At 43.0% G+C, this 15,525-nt stretch overlaps 1 protein-coding gene across 1 annotated transcript in view; it reads right to left on the bottom strand.

Moving 5' to 3' along the window:
• Positions 1 to 10,333, bottom strand: part of LOC123992814 (protocadherin-16-like) — a 226,115-nt gene extending 215,782 nt beyond the window's left edge. Inside the window, exon 1 of the mRNA XM_046294350.1 lies at positions 9,970 to 10,333. The gene's annotated coding sequence lies outside the window, so the exon portion shown is untranslated. The remainder of the gene's footprint in view (positions 1 to 9,969) is intronic.
• Between the last annotated feature and the right edge of the window lie 5,192 nt (positions 10,334 to 15,525).

The raw sequence follows: 15,525 nt of genomic DNA, 5'->3' as shown, positions 1-15,525 counted from the left end.
CAGAGAGTCAGCGATGTGTCCCAAATGGCACCTTATTCCCTTTATAGTGCACTATTTCTGACCAAAAGTAGTGCACTAGTATAAAACAAATAGGGTGCAATTTGGGCAGCAGACAAAGTTCTTCCACAGGGGCAGTTCAAGGGAACAGGAAAGGTGCAGGTCAAGGGGCAGGTCAAAGGACCAGGGAAAGGGGCAGGTTAAGGGGCCAGGGAAAGGGGCAGGTTAAGGGGCCAGGGAAGGGGCGGGTCAAGGGGCCATGCATGGCAAGGGGCCAGGGAAAATAGCAGGTCAAGGTCCCAGGGAAAGAGGCAGGTTAAGGGGCAGGTCAAGGGGCCATGGCAAAGGGAAGGTCAAGGGGCCATGGAAAGGGGCAGGTCAAGGGGCCATGGCTAGGAGCAGGTTAAGGGGCAGGTCAAGGGGCCATGGCAAGGGGCAGGTCAAAGGGCCATGGCAAGGGGCAGGTCAAGGGGCCATGGCAAGGGGAAGGTCAAGGGGCCATGGCAAGGGGAAGGTCAAGGGGCCATGGCAAGGGGCAGGTCAAGGGGCCATGGCAAGGGGCAGGTCAAGGGGCCATGGCAAGGGGAAGGTCAAGGGGCCATGGCAAGGGGCAGGTTAAGGTGCAGGTCAAGGGGCCATGGCAAGGGGAAGGTCAAGGGGCCATGGCAAGGGGAAGGTCAAGGGGCCATGGCAAGGGGCAGGTCAAGGGGCAGGTCAAGGGGCCATGGCAAGGGGAAGGTCAAGGGGCCATGGCAAGGGGAAGGTCAAGGGGCCATGGCAAGGGGCAGGTCAAGGGGCCAGGCAAAGCCATCCCCATCACAGAGCTCTGATGTGTGCTCTGTGTGTTCCCTGGCTGTCCATGCACTCCCTCCCCTGGCCATTACAAACACACAGAGCATTGGGAAAACACAGAAAACACACGGCGCCTCCGTTCACACACACACACACACACACACACACACACACACACACACACACACACACACACACACACACACACACACACACACACACACACACACACACACACACACACACACACACACACACACACACACACACACACACACACACACGTCCAGGAAAAGCAAGATCATCTCTTTCCCACATGAACGGAGACCGAATCAGACGGATCTGCCTACGGTATTTGTTGGTTAAGGTGTTTGTGTAAGACGCTGTGCGAGCGAACAGAAAAAAGCATACGCTCCTCTTCAGGCCTTTGAACATGATCCTATCAGATTTGATATTGCTGTGGGCGTGGCTGTATTGGGGCGGTTGCAATGATTAGAAACACATGGGCACCGTTATCAGAAAGAGGAGCTGGAGGCTCCTGACCACATACAGCTGAGAGTAGAGGTCAACTTCTATGGTTTTGTTTTCAGATGAATGACTCACATGTCAACCCTACAAAGGCCTACTGTGCCGTTAGTAGCAAGCTTGCTTTAGACTTCACATAAATTGACTACCTACACTACTGTTCAAAAGTTTGGGGTCACTTAGAAATGTTCTTGTTTTTGAAAGAAAAGCACATTTTTTTGTCCATTAAAATAACATCAATTTGATCAGAAATTGTATTTATTTATTTTATTTCACCTTTATTTAACCAGGTAGGCACGTTGAGAACAAGTTTCATTTACAGTTTTTTATTTTATTTTATTTTATTTTATTTTTATTTTTTATTTCACCTTTATTTAACCAGGTAGGCTAGTTGAGAACAGGTTCTCATTTGCAACTGCGACCTGGCCAAGATAAAGCATAGCAGTGTGAACAGACAACACAGAGTTACACATGGAGTAAACAATTAACAAGTCAATAACACAGAGCAAAAAAGGGGAGTCTATATACAATGTGTGCAAAAGGCATGAGGAGGTAGGCGAATAATTACAATATTGCAGATTAACACTGGAGTGATAAATGATCATGTACAGGTAGAGATATTGGTGTGCAAAAGAGCAGAAAAGTAAATAAATAAAAACTGTGGGGATGAGGTAGGTGAAAATGGGTGTGCTATTTACCAATAGATTATGTACAGCTGCAGCGATCGGTTAGCTGCTCAGCTAGCTGATGTTTGAAGTTGGTGAGGGAGATAAAAGTCTCCAACTTCAGCGATTTTTGCAATTCGTTCCAGTCACAGGCAGCAGAGTACTGGAACGAAAGGCGGCCGAATGAGGTGTTGGCTTTAGGGATGATCAATGAGATACACCTGCTGGAGCGCGTGCTACGGATGGGTGTTGCCATCGTGACCAGTGAGCTGAGATAAGGCGGAGCTTTGCCTAGCATGGCCTTGTAGATGACCTGAAGCCAGTGGGTCTGGCGACGAATATGTAGCGAGGGCCAGCCGACTAGAGCATACAAGTCGCAGTGGTGGGTAGTATAAGGTGCTTTAGTGACAAAACGGATGGCACTGTGATAAACTGCATCCAGTTTGCTGAGTAGAGTGTTGGAAGCAATTTTGTAGATGACGTCGCCGAAGTCGAGGATCGGTAGGATAGTCAGTTTTACTAGGGTAAGCTTGGCAGCGTGAGTGAAGGAGGCTTTGTTGCGGAATAGAAAGCCGATTCTTGATTTGATTTTCGATTGGAGATGTTTGATATGGGTCTGGAAAGAGAGTTTGCAGTCTAGCCAGACACCTAGGTACTTATAGGTGTCCACATATTCAAGGTCGGAGCCATCCAGTGTGGTGATGCTAGTCGGGCATGCGGGTGCAGGCAGCGATCGGTTGAAAAGCATGCATTTGGTTTTACTAGCGTTTAAGAGCAGTTGGAGGCCACGGAAGGAGTGTTGTATGGCATTGAAGCTCGATTGGAGGTTAGATAGCACAGTGTCCAATGACGGGCCGAAAGTGTATACAATGGTGTCGTCTGCGTAGAGTTGCGACCTGGCCAAGATAAAGCAAAGCAATTCGACACATACAACAACTACACATGGAGTAAAACAAACATACAGTCAATAATACAGTAGGAAAATAAGTATATATACAATGTGAGCAAATGAGGTGAGATAAGGGAGGTAAAGGCAGAAAAAAGGCCATGGTGGCAAAGTAAATACAATATAGCAACTAAAACACTGGAAAGGTAGACTTGCAGTGGAAGAATGTGCAAAGTAGAGATAGAAATAATTGGGTGCAAAGGAGCAAAATAAATAAATACAGTAGGGGAAGAGGTAGCTGTTTGGGATAAATTATAGATGGGCCATGTACAGGTGCAGTTATCTGTGAGCTGCTCTGACAGCTGGTGCTTAAAGCTAGTGAGGGAGATAAGTGTTTCCAGTTTCAGAGATTTTTGTAGTTCGTTCCAGACATTGGCAGCAGAGAACTGGAAGGAGAGGCGGCCAAAGGAAGAATTGGTTTTGGGGGTGACCAGAGAGCTGAGATTAGGGGGGACTTTACCTAGCAGGGTCTTGTTGATGACCTGGAGCCAGTGGGTTGGGCGACGAGTATGAAGCAAGAGCCAGCCAACAAGAGCGTACAGGTCGCAGTGGTGGGTAGTATATGGGGCTTTGGTGACAAAACGAATGGCACTGTGATAGACTGCATCCAATTTATTGAGTAGGGTATTGGAGGCTATTTTGTAAATGACACCCCCGAAGTCGAGGATCGGTAGGATGGTCAGTTTTACAAGGGTATGTTTGGCAGTATGAGTAAAGGATGCTTTGTTGCCAAATAGGAATGACTATTGTATCTGGAAACGGCTGTTTTTTAATGGAATATCTACATAGCCGTAAGGAGGCCCGTTATCAGCAACCATCACTCCTGTGTTCCAATGACACGTTGTGTTAGCTAATCCAGGTTTATCATTTTAACCTGTTAAGACTCTAGGGGCAGTATTTCATTTTTGGATAAAAAGACGTGCCCGTTTTAAGCGCAATATTTTGTCACGAAAAGATGCTCGACTATGCTTGGAATTGATAGTTTTGGTAAGAAGACACTCTGACGTTTCCAGAACTGCAAAGATTTTCACTGTGAGTGCCTTAGAACTAAAGCTACAGGCAAAACCAAGATGTTAACACAATCACAAGACGAACTAATCTCGTCATCAAATATAAACTGTGCAATTTATACTACAGTAATAGACTGTGTCATACTAACTGATGACCAATGCAACTGACCCGAAGTTATCTGTTGTGACATCTGTTGTGACATCTTCTAGCATCTTTTCAGTTTCAGTTTCAAGTTGTATTAATCATATGTACAGGATACACGTGGTATACACCGTCCAATGAAATGCTTACTTGCAGGTTCCTTCTTGACAATGCAACAACAATAAATAATAAAAGATAAGAATACAAACGTAAAGTAAAATGGCTCAGTAGAATAGAATAAACATTTTAGTATATGTATAATACACTATTTATAGTCCAATATTGTGTTTTGGGGGAAGGGGGATGGAGGCCAGTGTAATAACCAAGCAGTATAATAATAGTCTGGTAGCGGGAGTTGTAATGTGTGTAGCATGAGTGTATGTGTCTGTGTGTGTTTGTCTGTGTGGGTGTGTGCATGAGTGAGTGCATGTGTTCTAAGGTGTGGAGAATCAGAGCAGGTGGTCAGTCCCGTTCAAGTGTTCAGCAGTCTGATGGCTTGCAGATTGAAACTGTCTCTGAGCCTGTTGGTATCAGACCTCATGATCCGATACAGTCTGCCCAACAGTAAGGGAGTGAACAGCTCGTGGCTAGGGTGTGTGGATTCCTTGATGATGCTGTGGGTCTTCCTCAGGCACCGTTTCAAATAGATTTGCTGGATGGGTGGGAGCATGGTCCCAGTGATGTACTGGGCTGTCTTCACCACCTGCTGGAGGGCCTTGAGGTCATGGAAGGAGCGATTCCCGTACCAGGCCGTGATACAACCGGTCAGGGCGCTGTCGCTAGACCAAGGGAGCATGCCAAATTTCTTCAGCAGCCTTAGGAAGCAGAGATGCTTTGCGCCCTCTTGACAAGATGGTGTTGGTGATGTTGGTCCATGACAAGTCCTCTGTGATGTGGATACAGAGGAACTTAAAACGTGTGACTCTCTCTACTGCAGTCCCATTGATGTGAATCGGAGCATGTTACCTCCTCTGCTTCCTGAAGTCAACATCAACTCCTTTGTTTTGCTGACATTGGGAGAGGTAGATGTTCTAAAGATGAACTTACCACCAACCATTCATAGTTCATACTAACAGACGTTTTGCGTCCTACTATCATAACAGACACATGCTAAGCAGATCATGCCTTGTGAAATCATTGTCTAGTCTTAACTTCAATCTAAGTGTCTGAAACACTGACGATGATGGGCTTATAAACACCTAGCTGTAGGTACTGTAGGTAGGTAGAGTCTCCTGAAACCACTAGCGTGCGTGTGTTTGTACTGTACACACCCCTCAACCCTAGTCCATGATGGGAAAGCCAGTCCAGAGACTCAAAGGCTACACTGGCCAACTCGTCTATTGAGCAGATGCTCTGTTACACCAGGGGCCAGTAAAACTATGACAAACAGTACCAGGAGCCAAGACAAGGTCTGCGTCCCAAATGGCACCAATTCCCTATCTAGTACATTACTTTTGACCGGGACCTATGTGCCATTTGGGATGCAATCTAGGGCCTGCCTGGTCAGTCTTAGAGGAACGTTTTCTGGCTGTGTTGTTACAACAATCCTGACAAAAACAACCAGAACATCCATAATTGATTGGCTTTGCTATGTCAGACCAAGACTAGAGACTGCCAAGTAGATATGACCATCAAAGACTGAGTTGGACACTTTCAATGTACAATGTAGCTGCATACCTCTGTTATTACTGTAGTTAGCCTTCATACGATGTTAATATATAATTCTCTGTTACGGCTGTCAAAAACAACAACCAGGAAATCAATCAGAAAGTCTTGGCTCTGGTATGCTGTTGTGTTCACTCCCCTCCATACAGTATGTTATAAACCCTTCATCCTCATCATCACCCCAGGCACACTGCAAATAGAGTCAAATAATTACCTCATCATGGATCTTCTGGGACTTGACTGATGACATAATCATTGGATTGTCATAAAAGCCCTTCCGAGGATTTCGTCTGCGGTTTCCTCCAACAATTCTGCATAATTTCCATCAGTGTTTTCTTTGTAAACTGTATAGTTTTTCTCCTCAGTCCAGCCACTCTACTGTGATTGGCATTAACACAACTCTTTCCTTGGCTTTAGTCTCCTGTGATTGGATCACAGATGTAACCAATGGCTGCTTGCAAAATCATATTCAGGAAATGAATGGCTCATCATCAAGGTACTCTTAGAAAATACACCTAGCACTCATGCCTCCAAATTAGAGGTCGACTGATTAATCGGAATGGCCGATTAATTGGGGCCGATTTCAAGTTTTTTTTTTCATAACAATTAGAAATCGGTATTTTTGGGCGCCAACTTGCCGATTAAAAAAAAATATATATATATATATATTTTTTTTTATACCTTTATTTAACTAGGCAAGTCAGTTAAGAACACATTCTTATTTTCAATGACAGCCTAGGAACGGTGGGTAAACTGCCTCGTTCAGGGGCAGAACGACAGATTTTCAGCTTGTCAGCTCGGGGTATCCAATTTTACTGTTAACAAGTCCAACGCAACAACGACTTGCCTCTCTCTCGTTGCACTCCACAAGGAGACTGACTGCCTGTTACGCGAATGCAGTAAGCCATAGTAAGTTGCTAGCTAGCATTACATGTATCTTATAAAAAACAATCAATCATAATCACTAGTTAACTACACATGGTTGATGATATTACTAGATATTATGTAGCGTGTCCTGCGTTGCATATAATCTGACTGAGCATACAGGCATACAAGTATCAAGTATCTAACTGAGTATCTGACTGAGCGGTGAGCGGTGGTAGGGAGAAGCAGGCGTGTAAAAACATTCATTCAAACAGCACTTTCGTGCGTTTTGCCAGCAGCTCTTCGTTGTGCGTCAAGCATTGCGCTGTTTATGACTTCAAGCCTATCAACTCCCGAGATGAGGCTGGTGTAACCGAAGTGAAATGGCTAGCTAGTTAGCGCGCGCTAATAGTGTTTCAAACGTCACTCGCTCTGATCCTTCTAGTAGTTGTTCCCCTTGCTCTGCATGGGTAACGCTGCTTCGATGGTGGCTGTTGTCGTTTTGTTGCTGGTTCGAGCCCAGGGAGGAGCGAGGAGAGGGACGGAAGCTATACTGTTACACTGGCAATACTAAAGTGCCTATAAGAACATCCAATAGTTAAAGGTTAATGAAATACAAATGGTATAGAGGGAAATAGTCCTATAATTCCTATAATAACTACAACCTAAAACTTCTTACCTGGGAATATTGAAGACTCATGTTAAAAGGAACCACCAGCTTTCACATGTTCTCATGTTCTGAACAAGGAACTTAAACGTTAGCTTTCTTACATGGCACATATTGCACTTGTACTTTCTTCTCCAACACTTTGTTTTTGCATTATTTAAACCAAATTGAACATGTTTCATTATTTATTTGAGGCTAAATTGATTTTATTGATGTATTATATTAAGTTAAAATAAGTGTTCATTCAGTATTGTTGTAATTGTCATTATTACAAAATAAAATTAAAATAAATATTTTTTTAAATCGATTAATCGGTATCTGCTTTTTTGGTTCTCCAATAATCGGTATCGGCGTTGAAAAATCATAATCGGTCGACCTCTACTCCAAAGATCCTGTAGGCTTTAGCTCAGTGAGCTAGCTTTTGGCATGCCCTCTGTTTCTATAAGAAAACACCAAATGATACAATGAGCTATCTATCTCACATGGGGCTTCACTGATAGGAGATATATTTGGCATTCCTCTCCAGCGGGGGCTAATGACTGTCATTGTTACCTTAACTATTATTATTATCGATGAGGACCAGGAACCTTCCTTGGCTCTCCCTTCAAAATGGATACGATGTGACATAGGTACACAACGTCTTGCAGGGTGCTTTAACACAACACTGACAGCCAGGAGGGAAACCCCCAACATAGTGTTTTAACTGATGAATGGGTGGGGAGAGAGAGAAAAAGGGAGGAACGTCAGCATACTGGTCTTACAGACAGTGCTCCAGGACAATAGAGAAGGAGGATGTCTCTGGAGCACCATGGAAACCAGCATACTAACAGATAGAGGCTGAGTCCGGAAGGGTACCTTATTCCCCATATCGAGTGCATTACTTTAGACCAGAGCCTTATGGTCAGAGAATATGGGCTATGAGCCTATGAGATGAGACCTATGGGCTCTGGTCAAAAGTAATGCACTATAAAAGGAATAGGGTGCCATTTCAAGTGCAAACGGAACCCAATTGAGTTCAAATGAATGAATTAGACATTTGTGAAAGGATTGCAAGGAACACAGTGATTCACTTCACACCCTAATGAACAGAGCCTTGTTGACACTAATGCATATGACCTACTACAACCTTCTGACTGTCAGTATATAGTACAGGACGAACACTGAATTATGTCACAATGGCACAGCATTACACCCCAGCCAACAATAGAATTCCATGGATAAAACCATTTGAGAGGAATGTTTTGTAGAGAGAGGGGAAAGAAAAAACGACCCAATGGCACCCTGTTCCCTATATAGTGCACTAGCCTACTTTTGACCAGAGCCCTATAAAGTGCACTATATAGGGAAAAGGGTGCCATTTGGGAAGGACACCAAATACAGTGGAGTGACACCCTAGTTAATTATTTGACTGGTGGAGAGAGTATTATTAAACTAATTGTTTGAGATTGATGCTGTTGGTTATGGTGACATTGCCAATGAAAATGTGCTCCAAAACAGTAGACCATGACGGGTAGCCTACCACAGATTTGAATTATAATCTAAAACATAATATTACTTTCTCAATCATTTCGGAAAACCATGACCAATTGCTTTAAAGGTTTGATGTGTTTTTTTATAATCATATTAGTGGTGTGTGGTTGTGTGACTCTGCCTTCTTTAAAATGTCTTAAATGATATTAACTGGCAAAGCAAGGGCAGCTAGAAATATATAGTTCTATCGATGTGTCGATTCTTTGTTACACAATTCGTTTTTGCTAGGAAAGTTTTTTTTAAAGTTCAAAATGTTGAAATAGGATAACCTACAGTTTAGGATCTAAGCTAGAGCTATAGATCCTACAGTCTACGGTAGGGAGACATTGCCCTCGTGTTCTCTTTTCTCGCATACAATGCAATATAATGTAGGGCCTATTGTTAAATAGCCCACACATGCATTTTTTTTCTCAAGAAAAAGCCCCCCCCTCGTGGAGAGTTGGCAGCAGTAGCCTAGTGTTATGCCGTCTGAAATAAGTGCTTGCCCCCACAGAGGGAAGCAAAATCACAGAGTTAGAGAGCAGCGAGCAGCGGAGAGGAGAGCACTCTGTCAGGACCAGATGGTTTGGGTTAGAATGAGAATCACTATTCAGGCAGCGGTTCCACCGTTCTGCCTGCCTGTCGATAGCAGTTTCACCAGTCGGGATAATCATCAGCCTATACATCATGTGACAAGACCTAAATATCACTGACAGCTGTCCTGTCCATAGGTCCTGCTGACTTCTCAAATATACATCAATTGAAGTGTAAAAATTAAATTGAGAGTAAATGTGATAACTGTGTAACATATCAGCGTCAAATACCATGTTTAAACTAATTTCCTGGAGTCAATTCTACAAAACGTATTTTTGTACTTTGGACCCAAAAGAGTTTAAGTTTAAAAAAAAGTGTATTAAAAAGAAGAAAAAGAACAAGACAAAATAAAATATTCAGCTTTAAAAGCATCCAAGCTTGAAAATAGTCTCTATTCTGGACATGACAACCATGCTAAGATTCTCTCAAGCTTTAGCCTAATAAAACGTCCATGCAACTAGTGCAATGTATAACAATGTATGAACGTATCGCAACAATGTATCTCAACGATGTATAATTATTACCACGTTGTCTTCAGCTAGCGAGGTGAGACAGACATTTGACAGTAGCAAAACACCGCAACAGGGACTTACATTCATCTGCTTCTTCTCTGCCTCTGAGCGCACGTCTGTTAGCAAATATCCCAACTATTAACGGTCGCTTCTTCAAACGAATCCCTTGTGGAGTAAAACAGATAGATTACAAATCTAAATTAAAGTTTTAAAAACCCACTAAATTATATCCATTTCAGAAAGACAAAGCGGTATCCTATAGAAAGTATCCTTTTGGATGGTGAATGCGTTTTCCCTCCAGCAACCTCGTCTTGTGATTGCTTCTGTCCCCTATCAGGTACAGGTGACGAGGGCTATGCAATTCAAAAAAACTTCTTCCGCGAACGTTTCCTTTCTTTGGTTTCAATTGTGTAGTCGGAACGTTATCAACTTCTCGGAATCGGGACAGCATCCACACTAACAGTTACTGGAGCATCTAGTTGCAGAGCTACTGCCGCTGCTGCCTCTCCTTGCACGGAGTGAAACCCGACACCTCTCTATTGCTATGGACGGCCCTCCTTCAGATTGAGCTAATTTATTCAACAAGTGAAGAAGTGTACGGTTATGTGGTTTGACAGCGCTGTGCTAAAGAGATGCCACGGAGAGAGCAGAGGAGAAGAGAGGAGAATTCTGAACTCTGGTGCCACCAAGCTATGTAAAAGAGAAGTGTATATCATCAGAATGTCTTTGGGTTCTAAATATCTCAAACCTGATGAGCTGATTGGACTACTCTGACCCACCTGTCTTCGGTAAAGGACCTTTTTGGCATAGTGAAGTAAATTCAATGTTTCAGAAACACAATTATGTAATGGATTAACAACATATGTGTCATTAACAACACATTTGTCATCAACAAATATTACACAACATCACTGAAAAAGAAAAGGGGCATTTGGACCATAACAAATCTATGCTACAGTAGACCTCCATGACAAGTTTGACATTGTTATGAGAACAGAAGGGTTTTCCCTCTCAGACAATAAAGGGTGTGAAGAACTTCAATAGAATATGTAGAATGCACAGACAGACACAGGCCTGTTATAAAATAAAGAACAGAGAGAAGAGAGAGCCAGACTACTGGGTTATGTCCCAAATGGCACCATATGCTTTATATATTTTGAACTATTGGTCTAAAGTAGTGCACTGCCAAGGGAATAGGGTGATATTTGGGACACAACCTTGCTCTCATGTTAGAGTCTTGTCACCGAGCCCTGTTCTTCTCTCCATCTGGCGACTGCTTGGTTGAGAGGAGCATGTTACAGCTCCAGTCATATGCATCCACAATGGCACCCTACGCCCTATTTGGTTTTAAATATACTTAAGTATCAAAGTAAATGTACAAGTATAAATCATTTCAAATTCCTTATATTTTTACATTTTAATTTATTTACAGATAGCCAGGGGCACACCAACACTCAGACATTTAAAACGAAGCAGTGTTTAGTGAGTCCTCCAGATCAGAGGCAGTAGGGATTACCAGGGATGTTCTCTTGATAAGTGTGTGAATTAGAAAATGTGCGTGTCCTGCTAACCATTCAAAATGTAACGAGTACTTTTGGATGTCAAAAATATAAATAGTAAAGTACAGATACCCTAAAAAACAACTTAAGTAGTACTTTAAAGTATTTTTACTTAAGTACTTTACACCACTGCTAATCCAGTCTTCTCTCTGGAAGAACCATGGTTTTATCTTCTCCAGAGCCGGAGCCATGGCCTTGGATCACTTCCTGGGACTATGTCACACCCTGATCTGTTTCACCTGTCCTTGTGATTGTCTCCACCCCCTCCTGGTGTCGCTTATTATCCCCGTTGTATTTATCCCTGTGTTTCCTGTCTCTCTGTGCCAGTTTGTCTTGTTTGCCAAGTCAACCAGCGGATTTCCATGCTCCTATTTTTTCCCCAGTCTCTTTTGGTGCTAGTCCACCTGGTTTCGACCCTTGCCAGTCCTGACTCCGAACCCGCCTGCCTGACCACTCTGCCTGTTATGTCTTCAAGCCTGCCTATCCCCTTGCACTGATCTGGTTACTGAACCCCTGCCTGGCCTGACCTTGAGACTGCCCTTTGTCTGGTACTGTTTTGGACTCTGACCCGGTTTATGAACTCTCGCCTGTCCCCGACCTACCTTTTGCCTACCCCTTGGTTTAATAAATATTAGAGCTCAACCATCTGCTTCCTGTGTCTCGCCTTGGGTCCTTATATACTATCAATCAGTGGAAACAGTTGTTTTAAAATCCCAACCTGTTGATCATAAGCGTATGGACGAGGAACCGTGGACAAGGAACCTTGGACGAGGAACCGTGGGTTGGATTTCATTCACTTCCCTTACTGTGACATCCAGGTCTGAATAGTCACAAAAGTTTCATCTGTTTTCATGTGTCCCCCAAATTTAACTCCTCTAGCTGCCAATACTGTTGTAACGGCCGTTGGTGGAAGAAGGTGAGGACCAAAGCGCAGCACGTGTTCATCATTTATTAAATAGAACTGAACACTAAATACAAAGTAACAACAAGAAAAACAGAAACAGCTCCGTCAGGTACAAAACAGAAAGAAACTACCCACAAAACCCATGTGGGCAAGAGCTACCTAAGTCTGGTTCTGAATCAGAGACAACGATAGACAGCTGTCCCTGATTGAGAACCATACCCGGCCAAAAACAAAGAAAAAGGAACATAGAATGCCCACCCTAGTCACGCGCCTCTCTATGGCCAGGGCGTGACAACTATGAACATAGTCTTCAGTTATTTCCTACAATGGAGACACATCCATATATTCCCATTCATTTATGTGGCTCTATACATTCAAATGAAATGTATTCTCACTATCTGGCCATCAGAAAACAGAAACTGAAGATCAATTTGCGCTTGGCCACATCTCAAGAACAACTAAAAGGCTTAAATAATTATTACAGCTGTCTTCCTGGTATGTCTGCAGATGGTAACTATGTTTTAGCATGAGAGAGATCAAGAGGATATGTCTCAATGTGTTTACTAGATTGAGATGGTATATGCTTAGGGGTATTAAAATAGAAGATGAAGTTATCCTGAAAAACACACCGCTCAGTTTATTTATATGAACAGTGTTTGGAAGAGAGACGGAGCTGGCAACGACACACAGGCGCTCTCTTTCTCACACACACACATGCCCGCAAACACACACACGCACACAGAGAGTCACGCACAGCGGTAGAGTAAATGTTGGATCATAAAAAAAAAAAATGATTTGATTTGAATCTTCTGCTAGACAGGACATGCAGGACTGTTGTATGCATGTCATCCTTATGGCACAAAGGGTTTTCTTTTAAATATATGTCAATACATTTGTGTTAATACTCAAGTTGGAAAATAATAAACATTTCAGACGGAATCTGTCCCAGATCATCTGTCATATTAAACTCGGTAATAACAAAATAACATCCTCCTACATTTATCCTCATCAACAAAACATTATGTCACTCTACACAGTCATCTACCTCCCTGTTCTAATGGACAAGCCAATGGACTGGCTTTGAACCCAGATCCTCTGCATGCCTCAAGACTGTTAGCAAACTGAGCTAGGCAGTAGCTCTGGAAAGCTAACAAACAAAGCTCATCACGTGAACTGAGTTCCTAGAAACATCGCTGTTACAAAATCATCAACACATTATCACATTTGCAGTTTATAACGTAACATCTAAACTTCCTTTATATACTCTTCTTCTTTAGATAACTGGGTCAAGGGTCTTTTCTAGCGAGCTGTGATGTGTTTGGACCTTAAACACACATACATCACTGCACATGTGTTGTATTACATTACCTGGCTAATAAGCCCAGTATCTAGCCAAGTTCTTTAATGTGCTCCTCCTCTCTAGTCTCTACCAACAACCTGTCAGAGCCTTGCACTGAGGGGACCTTTATTCAAAACAGACTCACAACTTGGCTATATGGTCTGCATCCTAAATGGCACCCTATTCCCTATATAGGGCATTACTTTTGACCAGAGTCCTTTGGCGCTGCCGCTTTGGGCCCTGGTCAAAAGTAATGCGCTATGTAGGGAATAGGGTGCCATTTGGGAGGCCTTAATGGACTACCCTCCTCCTCACAGGATACCATTAGGGAGGACTATTGCATGCCTCAGTTAGAACTGGAGGTAACTAAGCTTGTGTAAAAGTGCAACAGCAGCAACAGATAAATCTCCTGTTGGGTTTGTTGTTAGTTTGATTGGAGACATCTATCAGTAGATAGAGGAGGACAGATGTTTACAACGTGGTTGAATGTGGCTGAACACTGGAGGGCAATAACGCAACCAAACGGTATCAGCTCTCTGTCTCTCTGTCTGGCTCTCCTTTCTCTCCATTTCTAATATCTCTCTGTTTCTCTCTGTCTTTCACTCTCTCTCACACACTCTTCTGTCTCTGTCTGCCCCTCTCTTCTTGCCTTCTCATTTATCTCTGTCTCTTCTTTCTCTCTTTCTCCATTTCCTTCCCTCTCTCTACCCTCGCTCTCTCTCTCTCCTATCTGCTATCCTGTCAAATCATTCAATAGCATGTTTTCCAAGTAACACTGTAAATACCTTGAGACCTGACTAATTCCAAAACAAATATTCTCAACAGCATTTATTCAAATGCACTGACAACCTTCCATACACCATATTTTCATTACCATAATCTAAGGGGAAATATAGAATATATTTACTGCACTAACATGCTCCCCATATTGCAATAGTGAATCTTTTGGCTCTGCCTCCCTAAAACTTTACTGCATCCCAAATGGCACCTTATTCCATACATAATGCCCTATGGGTCCTGGTCAAAAGTAGTGTTTTATATACTATAATGTATAAACATACGTATAAACATACGACAGTCAGTGCCGTTGCAGTTGCGTCCTAATCACTTTGCTGCTGATGGGTTCTCCATCTTTCATAACAACTCATGTTTTAAATGATGCCCCTGTCACACAGCAACTTCTATAAGATAAATATTCAGTTCCATTTTCATACACAGTGGTGGCTCCTTAGTGGTCGACGGTTGCTGGGCCACCATAGTGGTAGCCTCATCCTTATCAGGCAGTGATGTATTGAGAGCAGAGGATCACACACATGCACACGTGCACACACACATATGTATACACACATACACTCTGGAAAGAAGATCAATGTGCTATAATGTAGTAGAGTAGAGATCTGCTTTTCTACTCTTTAGTGTGGTGGTGTCCACATCACAGGGCTGTGGTTGGGGTAATAACGGTGTGATGGCTATTTCTGTGACATTTGACCGGGGATTAGACATCAGACCACAGAGCCTGGTTCCTACGGAGTATCTGGAAGTACCAGAGAGAAATAGCCTAGCCAAATTCATCGGGACAGGAAATGAAAACTGCAGTACGCGATTAGACGAACAATAAACCCGGCACCACTGCAACTTCTTTTGGTAAACAGCTGAGGGATGTAAGAAATGTAACCCCCCTCAAGTTCATAGACAGCGCTATGGATGCTAGGACTGATCATCCATGAGCTCAAAATAATTGTTTTAAGCCTCTTTTAAAGCTACATAGCGTTTGTTTACAATTGCAAAACAAGCGTATATTTTGAGCTCGGATGGGTAAGACATTTGAGGCATGT

The sequence above is a fragment of the Oncorhynchus gorbuscha genome, linkage group LG13 (assembly GCF_021184085.1).
Source record: "Oncorhynchus gorbuscha isolate QuinsamMale2020 ecotype Even-year linkage group LG13, OgorEven_v1.0, whole genome shotgun sequence".
Taxonomy (NCBI): Eukaryota; Metazoa; Chordata; class Actinopteri; order Salmoniformes; family Salmonidae; genus Oncorhynchus; species Oncorhynchus gorbuscha.
This window is presented reverse-complemented; position numbering and strand designations above follow the sequence as displayed.